General features: G+C 40.3%; 1 protein-coding gene across 1 annotated transcript in view; it reads left to right on the forward strand.

The window, feature by feature from the left end:
* NRG3 (neuregulin 3) overlaps positions 1-15,272 on the forward strand; it is a 919,092-nt gene that overhangs the window by 191,349 nt on the left and 712,471 nt on the right. The gene's annotated exons all lie outside the window — the stretch shown is intronic.

The raw sequence follows: 15,272 nt of genomic DNA on the forward strand, positions 1-15,272 counted from the left end.
TTAACCTGTAAGTCATTTCCCTCCCTTTATTGTTGTCAAGAACATCCTTGCATACTTTATTCTGCATTTTGTCATGTGCCTTAATATTTGCTGATAAATGTGGTTAATTTCTCCTGAACAGCAGTGCATCCATACATAACTAAGCTTAACTCTACCTTACTTTGCTTTTTCAGTGTCAATTTTATGTATAAAATTTGGGTTTGGGTGTGTGTGTGTACGTTTGTGTTTTTCCCCCAAATTAGAGAGATTCTGACCTCAAATTAGGAGGTATATTTGTGATTTTCTTTTCAGATTTTTAATACAGTAGAAATCCATAATAAAGGACTTAGACCAGCAGGCATACGAGGTAATCATGATATTTTTCCTATATTTAAAATAGAAAATATGATGGCTCAACAATTCTTAAATATATGTTGAGTTTTAAATGTTGCTTACTCTATTTTACAAAAGGGGCTGCTTTTATTTTGGGGGACAGAAGTGTGGGTAAAAAAAAATAGCTCATACTGAAGTACAGCATAAGCTACTTGGTTGGTTTTCCCCTTCTGTTCTATGTTGAGGTTTTATGCGTGTCATTGCTGTAAGTGGAGAATACAGCCTTAGCCTCAGAGTCTAGGAAATATTTCCAAATATTTTTGAGATGCCTAGTTGTGTTTATTCCTTTGGAAGCAATGACTATATGTTGCCTGAACTCCCCCCTAATCAGCAGACTTAAAATTTGATTTCTCAGGAAACAAAACACCTGTTTAATGTATTATTACATTTTCAGCAGGACTTTTTTGTATCCAAATATTAATTTACGTATTAAATTTCTCAGAAGTCATTAATTTACTGAGCTAACATGAGAAAGTATAGTTGAAAAGAGCTTTTTGGTTTATAAGTGATACCATCAAATCTCAGTGTCGTGCTGTTTAATGGCATTATAATATATTAAAGACAAAGCATGCCAGGAAATTAGGAACTGATTGTATTAGAAATGTTAAGTCACTAGGAATATTTGCAGCATTAATTGTAGTATACTCGATAAATGTGAATTGGCAGTGTAAATAACAATGACAGTGAACCACATCAACCCAGTTCAAAGTTATTCACCCAGGTAAATCTGAACAATAGTAATGAACCCAATGTTAATACAGCTATGAAGTACAGACTCATTATGATCTATATTGGGGGTCGGCAACCTGAAGCACGGGTGCCAAAGGCGGCTCAAGAGCTGATTTTTAGTGGCACTCTGCTGCCAGCCAGCGTCCTGGCTGCCAGCCCCACTTAGCCCGCTTCCGGCCTGGATGGACAGAACCCCGGGCTGAGCTGGGCCGGCGGCCAGGACCCCGGCTGGCAGCGGGCTGAGTGGCGCAGCATGCTGCTGGTCTGGGGTTCCGTCTGCCACCTGCGCTACCAGTCTGGGGTTCTGTCCACCGGCCTCTGCCAACCAGGGTCCCAACCATCGATCCCACTCAGCCCGCTGCCAGCCCGGGGTTCTGTCCATCCAGGCCAGCAGCAGGATGAGCGTGTCTGGCAGCCGGGACCCCAGACCGGCAGCACGGGTGGCAGATGAAACCCCAGACTGGCAGGTTCCGTCTGCCGCCTACGCTGCTGGTCTGGGGTTCCATCTGCTGGCCCCTGCCAGCTGGGGTCCTGGCCGCTGGCACCGCTCAGCCCACTGCCAGTCTGGGGTTCCGTTGCGGGGCCCCTGTAAATGTGAAATTTATTACTGGCACGTGAAACCTTAAATTAATGAAGACTTGGCACGCCACTTCTCAAAGGTTGCCAACCCCTGGACTATATAGATATAAACTAATTGCAAATATCATATATATAAATAAACTGATTGAAAACGTGATAGTAATGAAGCCTGGATTTGCTTTGATTATTCCTAAAGTCAAGACATTCGGTGCATTTTTAAAATTTAGTTTTCTGCAACTCTGTTGGAACTTCAGTAAATTAGGATATCCAAATAAATTAACCCCACTAATAAACACAACCTGCCCATCTAGTTGTAACTCATTTGCTCCTGCTTGTTTTGCTCTCCTATCTGTGGGCTTCATGTGTATTACAAGAATTTATTTATTTACTTGTGCTTGGGCCTGTCGCAGAGCACAGCAGGGCCCCCTTGGCTCCCGCCTCTGCTAGGTTCACATAAGTCATTTTGAGACCCTGGGGTTAGTTACCACTGGTGCAGTTTATTCACTGTCTCGTTCACACCACCATTTCAGTTGACCCTTCACCGTATGCAGGCAGGAGGGAAGAGCTACCTCCCTACTTCTGCTCCCTGCCTTTCCCCTTTCTTTCTGCTCCCTCCCCTGGCTTCCTTCCTCTGAGGCTTTTATAGAGCCCCAGGCTAATTAGGCGGCAGCTGTCTCTGCTTCCCCAGTTAGGGCCAGGTTACCTCCAGTCAGCTCTAATTTATTCCCCTAAATGGGAGCAGCAACCCTGTCACAGGGCCAAATAATGAGTTTGATGGGTGAGCAGAGTATCAGTGGTAGTTCATTTTGAACTGTTGTCATGGTAAACAGAAGAAGAGTAGAGTGAAATCCTGGATCCATTGCAGCCTATGGCAGAATTTCTGTGGGGGAAAGGATTTCACCCTTTTTTTTTTTTTTGCCTGAGTTTATGTGGCTTTGAGAGTTTACCATGTTTATCAAGTCTACCAAGCACTTTGCCCATTGAAGTCACCAAGTTTCTCACATATTCACTTATCACTAATCTAGTTCTCAGACTATCTTTTAACCTTCTACAGGGAGGGAGTATGATCTGGTGATTAAAATGGAATCAGGAATTCTCGGTTCTGACTGTGCCACAAACATCCTCTGTGGCCTTTGGCAAATAACATAACCTCTCAGTTTCTTCACAGTCCTCCACATTGTTGGAGAGTTGTGAGGATTAGTTCATTAACATTTGTAATGCTTTAAGAACCTTAGATGAAAATTTCTATAGAAAGGCAAAGTGTTGTTTTACATTTCAAGTTACAATAACAGTTTGCATTCATTTATTAGAATAAACATTTCCTTCAATTTCTCAATATTGTAATTTGTTATTTATTTGTAGTGTCCTAGCACCTATGAGCCCCAGTCATGGACCAGGACTTTGGTAGGTGCTGTACAAATACAGAACAAAAAAGACAGTTCCTGTCCCAGAGAGCTTACAGTCCAAGTATTACACAAGAGACAACAGATGGATACAGACAGACAGAGAGGGGTACAAGGAAACAATGAGTTAATATTATTCAAGCAGATAATTCAGACAGGGTGAGGAAAGGGTGAATGCACACACACAAGCAGAGTGAACAATTCGATGGTGGTAAACATTGTGCTAGTTCCACAATTTTTTTGGGTGCAGAGGAGGAAGAGGTAGGTAGGTTTATTTAGTAAGTGATCAGCTAAAGGGAAAGAATGGAGAGGAAGGGGATAACAATATCATTCCCCTTTATTTCTAATGTGGTTACAAGTCTCTGTTGTGGCTGTTGATAAAGGGATAGAATGGCTAGAAATCTTCCAGTGACTGTTCCCTAAATTCTTTGTTTAGTTTCAGTTGTTGAGTAGAAGTGCTAATCTACATGCTCATTCAAGAGACGCACTCTTTTATGACACGTACAGGTTAATACAGAAATGTAAGGATCCTCATTACCCTAAAGTTATTGTTACTCTTACTAGTTTTGCAGGAATCAGTTGTGAAGGTAATTTCTTGGTTTGTTGAAGATTTAATTTGGTTTGTGTAATGGGAAGGATGTCTGTGCAAGTCTCAAAAGATGTCTGAATGGTGGTGGGGGAAAATCTCATAGTACCAGACAGCACACAGAATAAAGAGAAAGCATTCAGTATTGATAATACTTCCTGCAAGGCTAATTAAAAGCACTGAGATCACATATAGAGCTTACAAATGCTAAATGTTTCAGGAACATTGCATTTGATTCAGTTTCTTCTGAGGCTTCATAAATAGATTTATCCTCCCAAATCACATTATTAAGAAATCTGTTTCAAGCTCAAATTATCTGTCATTTCTATATTTTTGTGCCAAAGATGGAACATCAGATATCTGGTGTCCATTAAATCCATGAAGATATATATTTTAATGAGTTTATCCCTGACAATATGTACAGGATTGGCATATCTCATTTCTGCCACACAGATTCACCAAGAAGTCCCTAGATACGTATGAATGAATAGCTCTTCAGAAGTTAGAAATAGGGATTCTGATTTTGAAGACATGGAGTCATGTGATTATTTTGTTACAATACCAATGGGAGTGAGGAACATAATCTGTATTTTAAATGATACAGCTATCAATTTTAGATGTTGTTCTAGATTTATTTGAAGAAAATGTGACGACTTTGATCAGCCAAAGCACTAACACTCAGGCTCAAGGAATTGTTTCATCACTGTACCTTGTCAACTAAAATTAGAACCAAAAGTATGGCATTTTGTCTGCAGCTTCATTATCACTGCAACATAGAAAACGAAGGGAGAGACTATTTTATCCTGTAAATCCATACTCATCATGTGAGGAAGTGTTTGAAGGATAAAATGAGCAAGTGATTTTTGTTTGTGAATAATCCAAGGAGTGCCCCTACTGAGGCACCGTTCTGTCATTTTCTCACCTTAAGTTGCCAAATGTATGCCCAGGCATTAAGGAAATGTTTTCTGGAAGAGAAAGTGAGTCTTTTGTAAGATGCCCTGAAGGTGATATACCAGGGTATATGTGTGAAAGTCATATTGAGCTTCTCCTGCCACTTTTCCCTGACTGACGTTTGCACTGGATGGGGCCATGTGACTTTTGGAATACGATACTATTTACTATTACATTTTAGGACTCATTCACTTACACCACTACTTTTTAAGATTGTTACAGTGTGAGAGCCTTTTAGTTATTCTTCCTGCATGTTTCTGATGGGCACTCATCGGAACATCTCCAAATCTATCCATTATGGAAAGTTTATAACTGAATATGGGCATAAGGCTAATTCTTTAATCAGCTATCAAAGTGCAACATCCTCAATTGGTGTCTGTCTGCATGCTTTCCCTTCTGAACATACAATAGCCCCATTGACTTAAATGGCATTTGTCACATGATTAAAGTTAAGCATGTGCGTAAGTACTTGGCTGGATTGGGAATCCATGTATGCTTGAGGATCTGGCTTTCAAACTGGTTGTACAGACTTGTGTCTGAATGCATCATTAAGATGACCTCATTGTTGCGTCATTGTGGACTTTTTTTTAAAACAAATTAACCGTGTTTTTATTTGACTGCCTGAGTCTTTGCTATAAGAGAGCATCTATCTAGATTTTTTCAGGTTATTATCTCTGATTATTAGAGAACGAGATAAAGCATTGTAAAAAGTGCTTTATTCCCCTTGCAAGGGTTAACCATCCTCACCAGGATCAGTGTGTTCCTACTGGTTAGGAAGGACCTACCATGACATTTCCTTTTACAATGAAACCTCTATATTATTCATCTGCCGGTGTGAAAAACTAATAAGGTAATCTAGAGAATTTTTTTTTCTGGATCCATGCAGCACACCTTTGTTTTGAATAGCTACTTCTTTTTGAGGAGTTATTTCTATGGCTGCTAACTTTTTTCACAATATTCCTATAAACCACTGAAGGTAGCCACAATTAGTGATGAACAAAAAGTTCTCTTATGGCTACATACCCAATGAGAGAATACCAGATAATGATGTTTTCATATAAACAACTGTTTCTTTATTTTTCAATGAATGAGGATGAGCAGAACAGAACAATATACACCTACCGCCTACAGACTCTTTATCCTACCTTGTTAGCATGGGACTGTGAGGTCCAAGTATCTTCTAAATGGCTACAAATGGGGAGAGACCCCCAAATGTCTCATTTTCTTCAGTTAAAACTCTAATATGTAGATTTATTTGGTCATACAGTAACTGCAACTTGTAAACCCTGAAGGATCAGTTTTTACCTAGTCAGAATGAAGGTACTGTACTTAAGGTACTTCACAACGAAAGCATTTCTCCTACTAGAGAGAGATTATTTCCACTGTGGATAGATTACTCCTTTAAGCATCCAGTTGTTCTACCAGCCTGTTAAAAAGTTTGAACATATGTATATAGGGCTTACATCCAGAGTGTTTCACAGCTTTCATTTTACGTAAATGAAGTTTATATCTTTATTATTGTCACCTCATGTGCCTTATAGCACTAGTCTACTCCAATAAGCTAATGCCACATTGGGATCTTTTCAAAATTCTGGAGCTCTCAGCTGTGAAGTTCCAGGGACCAGTAACTGCTAAGGAGAAACACTTTACAATACAGTACTTGTGGTTGTTGCTGGGTGCAGTGCACACTACCACTGGCTTTGCCAATTGTGTTGTCAGTATAATGAAGGAAAACATTGCAGGTAACATACTGAATATAGACAGGGAGAAGAGCTATGGAGTTAAGATGGCGCCATTTTTACAAAGGCCATAACCATACTTTCCTTAGAACAATGTTTTGAAGGACTAATGTAAAAGATTTTAAGTGGGTAAGAGAATTGACTGTGAGTTTAATCCTAGAATTCAGTGAACCCATGGAGTGAATTAATTGTTGAGGTATGTTTTATGAAAAGAGACTTGTAAAGCCAAATCACTGTATATTATTATTCTTTTGTTTAGCTCTAGTCAGCATTCTTTACATGCAAAGGGTCTCCTCAAAGTCAATGAAACTGTTCATATTTGAAAAGGCTACAGAATCAGGACTACAATTTAAGGTCTCGCTTGTCTTAAAGTATGGCCTGGAGCAGGGCGCTGTGCAAACAGCACCAACCCAGGAGTAGCCCTCTGAAGAATTCTGACAAAGAAATACTCTTTCCCTGCTTTCTCCATGCCATGGTGGTGAATATGGTAATTTGCTAGTAGACTAGATTCACAACTAATTATTTCCTGCCAGCTCAGTGTTGCCGACCAGCAAGTAAGAGAGCCAAGGCTCTGCTCATTCCCCACCCACATATTATAAGTGTGAGGGAGTAGGCAGACAGGTAGATCCTAATTACTCCTTCCTACATACCTGGACTCAAGATCTGGGTATTCTTGTATTGTGGTGTAGGAAGAGTTCTTCCTACTTGAGAGTCACAGCTTAGTTTATTAAATGTAGTGTTCTCCAGCTCGAGACCCCTAAGGTTAGAACATGGAGTCTCAAGGATCAAACAAGGACACATTGCATGAACTGGAAAACGAGGATTTTCTATCTAAAGTTTGGAGTTCTTAAGCAATTTAAGCTTGCAAAATGCAATCACTGAATGAATTTAATCTTCCTGTCAGTTTCTATGAATTCTCAAAACCAGTTAATATTTTTGCATATTTTTAACCAATGTACAAAAATAAAATTGCTCCTGGAGAGTGAAGATAATATCCTAATAAATGTCTCTAATATCCTGCTTTGTTCACAATATATCACTGTAATTATTAAATAGACAGAAGTGAATGCCCTAAGAAACCATCTACCATGCCCCACACTTCACTACATCTCATAAGCCTGTCTTGTAAACTCTAATTAAAAATATATTGCAATAAAAAGAGACATGATTCAATGCTAATAAGTACCTGTTAATTTTGCTTCTTGTTTATGATGGAGCTGCTTGAATCAGAATCTAAAGTAATGTCTAAACTGTTAAACACATCCAGCAGGGGGCATCCATGTTTTTTATAGATTAGAGGTATGAGAAATGAGCAGTTAACTCATATGCAATGTTATTGAGAATGGATACCAGACAAGTTAACTTTATCCTTTCCTCACAATGAGAATTGGTATATGTAGATCCAAGCATGGAGGATTGAATATCAACACTGATATATTTTGATGCCTGTGGTGTTTTATTTTGAAATATTCAAGTACTGAGTCTATTCTAAAGTGGTGATTCAGATTAGAGAGTCAACTTGAGATTATTTACTCAGAGGAATGAAGACTGGGTGAACTGCTTAGGTAACATATTAGAGACTCGGCTGTGGAATCTGTTGGCTGTACAACCATTTAGTTTTTCTCATTTCAAATTTGCCTAAATTTGGTTAGTTATAAAGAAACTGCAACTTCTGGTGCTATAAAAATGAGGTTAGCATTTCTGGTACTGCAATTTAAGCACTGTTTTTGGCAATTGCAATCCACAGAACTTCTAAGTAGTGGTAGTTTACATGTGCACACACACAAAATTGCCCCTACCTTTTTTTTCATCAAAACCTTTTGAAACTTAAATTTTGTGCCCAGCTCTACTTCTAAATTCACATTTTTATGTTGTCTCACAGGTTCTTCACGTGCTATCACATCTTGTATTCCTTTCTGTTTCCTGTGAGGCTTCTGATTTGTTGCTGAGTGGGGCTGTGTATTTTTTCTTTCTTTTGAATGTTATCCGAGGCCCTCCTGTTTCCTTCATTTGGTCCATTATGATAGCTAATTTAAAAAAAAAAAAATGCTGCCCAGTTAATCTAACTCCATATGGGAGGCTTCCTTTTAGTTGTCACCAGCAAATGCTCTCGTTTTTCTGAAGGCCCTTTTAGAGTAGTCTCCAAAAATAGTATGTCAGGACTAGAGATGCATGAATTAGCTATTAAAACCAAACCAGTCCAAATCTCAGCATGTTACGTAAATCAAAGTGAACCTGAAACTTTTATAATGTTCAAATCAGTTCGACTTCATACTCCCCAAACTCCATTTTGTTGACCTTCAAAAAGCCCTCTCTCTAACCTTCAGTGTGTTTCTCTCCGCCCTTTCTCCTACTGACTGTCTCAAACTTTAGTCTCTTTGACCTTCCTGAATAACTGTTCCTGTCCCAGTTAAAACCTTGGCATAAAGTTGCTCGCCCATTGTGGTTGGTGCTGTACATATATGACAAAGACACTTTTCCTGTCTCAGAGAGCTTATGATCTAAGAAAAATAGTATTCTCTTTATCCACTTCTTCTATGTCTATAGAACCATAATTGTAATGTTTCTGCTTCTTCTATTTATTCCTTTATAAGGAAACTTCAAAACCCGGAATAATCATTGGCCAACTGGCTAAAAGAAACCAATTAAAATAATAATTGTCATAGTGTAGTCAACTTATTAAAATATTACAGTATTATTTCCTCCACAAATTGATAAATATTTAAAGTGAAATCACAATAGTTCCAGATACAGAGCCGTTAGAAAAAGGTAAATAAGTTTGATGTTAATCATGTCTTATTTATGCTCTTTTCTATCATTTTTAATGCACCATGTTCAGAAAAATATAATTGAACAGTGTACATTTGTGATGAAAAATCCTCCCAACAGCCTCCTTCAAAAACTCTAATACAATTAGTTTTTTGCAGCTTCCTGTGCTTACTCCCAGTTTGCTGCTGTATTGTTTTATTTTTATTTCATTGAGTCTCCATACTGGAGTCTGCACATTTGGATTGGTTTGCACCATCAGGGACGAACAGAGTTTGTAAGCTCATCCATGAATATTTTGTCCATGGTAACGTGCCATGCATGCAGCTGGTGGTTATATGAATAATTATGTTAAGAATTATCGTTGCATAGTTTAAAATGTTTATATCCAATATCGAGAGAAATGCTTATAACATAGACTAACAAAAATCATGCAACAAGAGAGGAAGGCTGATCTTGTCTTGAACCATAGGACTTGAAGTCAAATATAGACTCTGCTCTCCCTTTGAGCAAGTCACTTAAGCTCTTGTGCCTGTTTCTACCCTTTGTGTAAAACAGGGATAAAAATATCTATCAGATTGGGGTATTCTGCTGCTGAATTTATTAATGGCTCTATTAATCTCTTTTTGAGATTCACTGTTGAAGTTCAAAGTTAATATTTGTTCATGGATTTTAGTCCTATCTAATTATACACGTTTTAAAGTTATTGCATGGTAGAAATGGGACAGCACCAAAACCTTGGCTCTGCACACCACTGGGCAATTCAGTTTGCACTCTGATGCTGATTGGGACCATTACTATTAAACAGCAAAGGCTCCATTTAGGTCAACAGGAATGTTACCATTGTCTTCCGTAGACTGTAAGCTCTGTGGGGGAGGAACTGTCTTTTTTTCTGGGTTTGTACCAACCACAATGTGGTCCTGGTCTGTGACAGGCTCCTAGCTACTATTGTAATACAAACCAATAATAATCATTGAAATCCTATAGGGCCAGGATTTCACCTTAAATGTTTAAAATTGGAAATTTTTGGGCTATCCTATTGTTGCTAGGAATATTCTTTCAATAACTATTGCAGTCATAGTTAAAATGCCAACAGAATCAAGCTGTGTTGTTTTTCCATGACTTTCTTTGAGAGCTCCAGTGATGACAAAGATAGTAATAAGGACTGCTGTGGATTACTCAACAGTCTTTGTTACATTTATATTCTATTACATTTCAGGCTACGTCTACACTACAAGCCAGGGTTGTGATCTCCTTCTTTGTGTACACAAACCCTCATTGACTTGCATCTAGCTAGCACAAGCATACATAGCACTGTAGCCACAGTAGCACGGGTAGTGATAATGGCAGCGTGGCTCGGTCTTGCTGAGTATAAACCCACCTGAGTACAAACACCTATGCCCTACTGCCACTACCCATGGCTACACTTATATTCATGCTAGCTCAATGAGTATGTTTTACACAAGCAGGGGAATCGTACCCCTGGCTCATAGTGTAGGCATAGCCTTAAATGAAAAGGTGGCAAGGATCTAGCTTCAGAAGTTAATTAAATGCTATAAACAATGTACTTCTGTTTATGACCTTAATTCAAGTCATTAGCATTCCAAATGGGGAAAATATTTTGAACTTGTAAGGACAGCTGCCTAGCATGCCCAGGTAGCCATGGCAACAGTTGAAATCTGTCCTTCTAGAAAATTTTGTCTTTCATTTTGTTTAAAACTCTTTTTTTTGGGGGGGGGGGGTCACTATATCTGTAGCAATTGCAGCCTGAGATCTATAATGCATTGATCTGCAGTTCATTTTGAGACAGTCTTTCTAGCATTTTGCTGGAAAATACATTAACTTATTATCTTTATTTAGTCTGTTCAGTTAATTCCCTATGAGCATGTTTAGAATTAGCAGATAAAAGTGCATGAGAAGGAAGAAGGAATTTTCTCATTCCTTGTTTCCACAACTTAATGCACTGGTGGGGAGTTGTCAAAAGCTGAAGTCAGATGTAACCCATGAGCCATCTGACTAATAGCAATATGGAGCTAGGACTAAGCAAATTGTTTTTGGATAGAAGATCCTAATTTAATAGAAGTTAGATTTTTCTAACTGAAAGTCAGAAATTGCTGACTTGTTAAGAAATATAAATGAATTGTATTTCATCCACAGTTCATTTGTCTTTCTACCAAGTTTACATCAAAAAAGGCAAAGTATTATGTTAAATATAGATACAGTCTGACTCTGTTTCATGAATGTTATTCAGGATTATATCAGAGGAACATCGAAGACCTTTTTTATGTCTACGTATATACAAGAAGAAAGCACATTTTACTTTTGACTGACATTTTTTTTCAGAAGACTAAATAAGGGAGAACTGTGCCAAACAAGTTCTTTGCCCATAAGAACTTGTTACTTTAGACCCTGATCCAGTGTTTAATTTAATGCAGTACTAACTGTGTGAAGTTAGTGGAATGAATCACCATGGGTAAAGTTAAAAATGTATTTTTTTAAAAAAGTCTTTGCACAATTGAGGCTTTAGTGCACAGCCTAGAATGGTAAAGTATAATACAAATTTGAGATGGAGAGGAGGGTGGAATGGGTCATAGAAAAGAGGTGCTTTAAATAGTTTTTGAAGACAAGAGGTTGGAGTCTGGGGGGAGGATGTTCCATGAATTGGGGGCAGTATGGGGAAGCAGAGAGACAGTCAATGTGGGGATTTAAGCAAAAGGTGAAATCTGGCCAGATTGATGGGAGTGCAGGATGATGGTGGCATACATTTGAATGGACCTGGACGAATGAGAGATGAAACAGAAGGAGGATGGTGAGTGTGAGGCTGCCATAGATAAAGCAGATAACTCTGGAATGTATTAGTGTTTTAGCAATAAGGATTGAGAGGAAGAAATGAATTTTGGAGATACTGTAAAATTGGAGATAGCAAGGTCTGGTGAATACTAGGATGTGTGCAGAAAGAAAACAGAAGCTGATATTTAGGTGATGAGAGGATGGAAGATTACAGGATGGGTAATGAAAGGATGAAACTTACAGTAAAGGAGCAGAATAGATGAAAGGATAAGAAGCTTACATTTAGAAATTGTCAATTTTAGATATGCGGGACCAACTTTTGTGCTAACTTGCACCCTCTGAAAAAAGAAAATCAAAAGGGTTGCAAGAGAGTAAGTGAGCACGGAATTTTCCCTGTTGAGTATGAAATGATGAGAAAACATCAAGAAGAAAATATCAGACAGAAATGTGGGACTGGACAGAGGGTGAGAGGTTGGGAGTGTAGAGAAAGATTTGGAAGTCCTTAGCAAAGAAGTGCAATAGTGGTGTCCCTTACAAACTTGCCAGTGTTACCTAAGGAGAATAGATAAAGCTACTTTGGGTATTTTCAGTATTCTTCATGAATGCTGAAAATACTGATGCTGTCCAACACTGAATACATATTTAGTTCTCTAAGGCAATTGGCAAGTGTTTAGGAGCCATGCTGCAGTAGAGGGCACAAGAATGAATGAGGACCCCTAAGGAGTGAGAAGGCTGACCCCTGCTAGACTGCTTGTCTGTTGGGATAGTGCTAGACTACAGTCAGTTTTAGAAAATCAACCACACCCTGTTAGTAGGAAGACAAAACGAGTGGGTTGGGGTGCGGGAAGAAGGTTTGGGTGTTGGGTGCGGGCTCTGGGAAGGGGTTTGGGCGCTAGGTGCGGGTTCTGGGCTAGGCCAAAGGGTTGGGGTGCAGAAGGGGGTGTGGGGCATGGGGCTAGGCCAGGGATGAGCAGTTTGGGGTGCAGCAGGCAGGCTGCCCCAGGGCTGGAGCAGGGGGGCAGAGAGGAGGATTCTCCCCACTAGCAGCAGCAAGCCCCGGGGTAGAGGGGGAGGCCCCGCCCAGCACGATGCTCACCCAAGCCTCCCCAGGCTGCTGCTCAGGAGGTCCAGCCAGGATAAGCCCTCCCCGCCCTCAGAGTTGACTCAGAATTGCCTGCTGGGGGATGGGGGGTCTACCATGCACCTCCTCCCCTCCTCCCTCCATGGGTGCAGCAGTCACCTCAGCCTGCCCCCAGTGCCGCTCTCTTGTAGCCGGTCTTGACAGTGGCCAGCGAGGGAGCCCAGCGTGGAGCTGCAGGGAGCAGCCGCCCACTGCCCAGGGCAGGCAGGGACGTTCAGGGGAGGCACGCAGGGGCGGTCAGCGGGGCTAGGGGATGCTCCAGGGGAGGTGTGCGGGGCTAGGGGAAGCTCCGGGGGAGGCGCACTGCGTGGCAGACAGAGCCAGGAGGGAGACCCTGGCCCGAACACTGGTGGAGCTGGGCCCCCTGGAGCCTGGGCACCATGAGCCCATATAACTTGCCGCTCCTGATTACAGATTAATAATAAATGAGAGAGCAAGAGAGATGATACACAGTACCTAAGATGAAACTTTGAGCAGCAGTCAGGAGAAGGGTTACAACAGGCAGAAGAAAGAGAGAAGAAAGATACGGTCATATATACTAGTTTTTGGCAAGGGAAACAATCCTATGAGATGTGAGACTTTTGTACATATAATTTCATCCACAAGTCTTATTCTATCTACTTCATTGTAACTTGGGGCATATTAGTAGAAATTAAGCAGGAAGTTGGTTTATGGCAGGCCAGAAACATCTCAAGTTTGTGCAGCTAGGGACTCAACAGTGAAATCAGGCTATAAAGTAGATAAGGTTTCCATGATCTCATGAGGGTGTAATAATCTTTGTTTTGATGTATGCATGGAGGGGAGGGGGAGCTGTATGACTTCACATCAGCTTTCTTTTTTCTTGCAAATTTAAGAGATCAAAATAATCCTTCCTGTTTTTTTTTTTTCATTTCTAAAACCATCCATCTATCTTAGGAACTTGTATTGCTCCCATTGCCATCGCAGCAGAACGCCTCACCATCTTTAATGTATTTGTCCTGTGAGGCTGGGAAGTGTTCTTAGCCTAATTTCAGAGATGCAAAACTGAGATGAAGGGAAATAGTGACGTGTCAGTGGTCAGACAGAAAGTCTGTGTCAGATCAAGCTACTGAACTTGGGTCTTGTGAATCCTAAACTAGCACTCTAACCTCTCGGCCGACTGGAGAGATGAGACAGTTTAATTTTCAGTTAAACTTAAAATGAGACCAGAAACTATGTTCAGGAAAGTCTTTACAAATATCCTTAGTTTTGTGGGATTCTGTTTGTTTTGATTTTATAGTAGCAATAACTATATTGTCTTTAGACATTTCCTGGGGAATAATGAAAAACTAGGGTCAATGACAATGTGCTTATATCTTGGGCCATCAGTTTCCTCATCCATTCATTAATCACCAACCAAGGCCCTGTGTCTCCATCATTATTGCTTAATGAATGTGTACCCAAGAGTTACGCAAGTTACCGAACAATAAACGCAGTGGAAGCTATCCAACCTCAAGCACAGTGAATAAGGAAATACCAATAGTTTTTTTTTTTAATTGAAATACTAGCAAGATTAAAGAATAACTAAAAATCCATAACAGGAAATGAAAGGGAGGACTGCAGAATTTAAATTAGACACACAAGTTTGAATTTTGAATACCATTCTATTTAGTAACAGTTTTTTTTCTCCCTTGTATTCTATGCTGGAACGGGTTGAATAATGAACAAACAAATTTGTGAATAAATTACTTTAATTCAATGTGCCTTCGTTTGCAGTGGGATCTTAATATTTATTTTTGAATTATTACAATGCAGTTCTCTCTCTTCTACACAATTGATCTCTGACAGGTAGAAAACAAGGAACATAATTAAACATACCACAATTACAACTCGGTGTCAGGAAAATATAGAACAGGGATTGGCAACCTTTGGCATGCGGCCCGCCAGGGTAAGCCTCCGAGTGGGCCAGGCTGGTTTGTTTACCTGCCGCGTCCGCAGGTTCGGCTGATCGCAGCTCCCACTGGCTGCGGTTCGCCGCTCCAGGCCAATGGGGGCCGCAGGAAGCGGCGCAGGCTGAGGGATGTGCTGGCTGCCGCTTTCTGCAGCCCCCATTGGCCTGGAGCGGCGAACCGCGGCCAGTGGGAGCTGCAATTGGCTGAACCTGCAGATGCGGCAGGTAAACAAACCGGCCCAGCCTGCCAGGGGGCTTACCCTGGTGGGCAGTATGCCAAAGGTTGCCGATCCCTGATATAGAAGAT

Source organism: Lepidochelys kempii, chromosome 7 (assembly GCF_965140285.1).
Source record: "Lepidochelys kempii isolate rLepKem1 chromosome 7, rLepKem1.hap1, whole genome shotgun sequence".
Taxonomy (NCBI): domain Eukaryota; kingdom Metazoa; phylum Chordata; order Testudines; family Cheloniidae; genus Lepidochelys; species Lepidochelys kempii.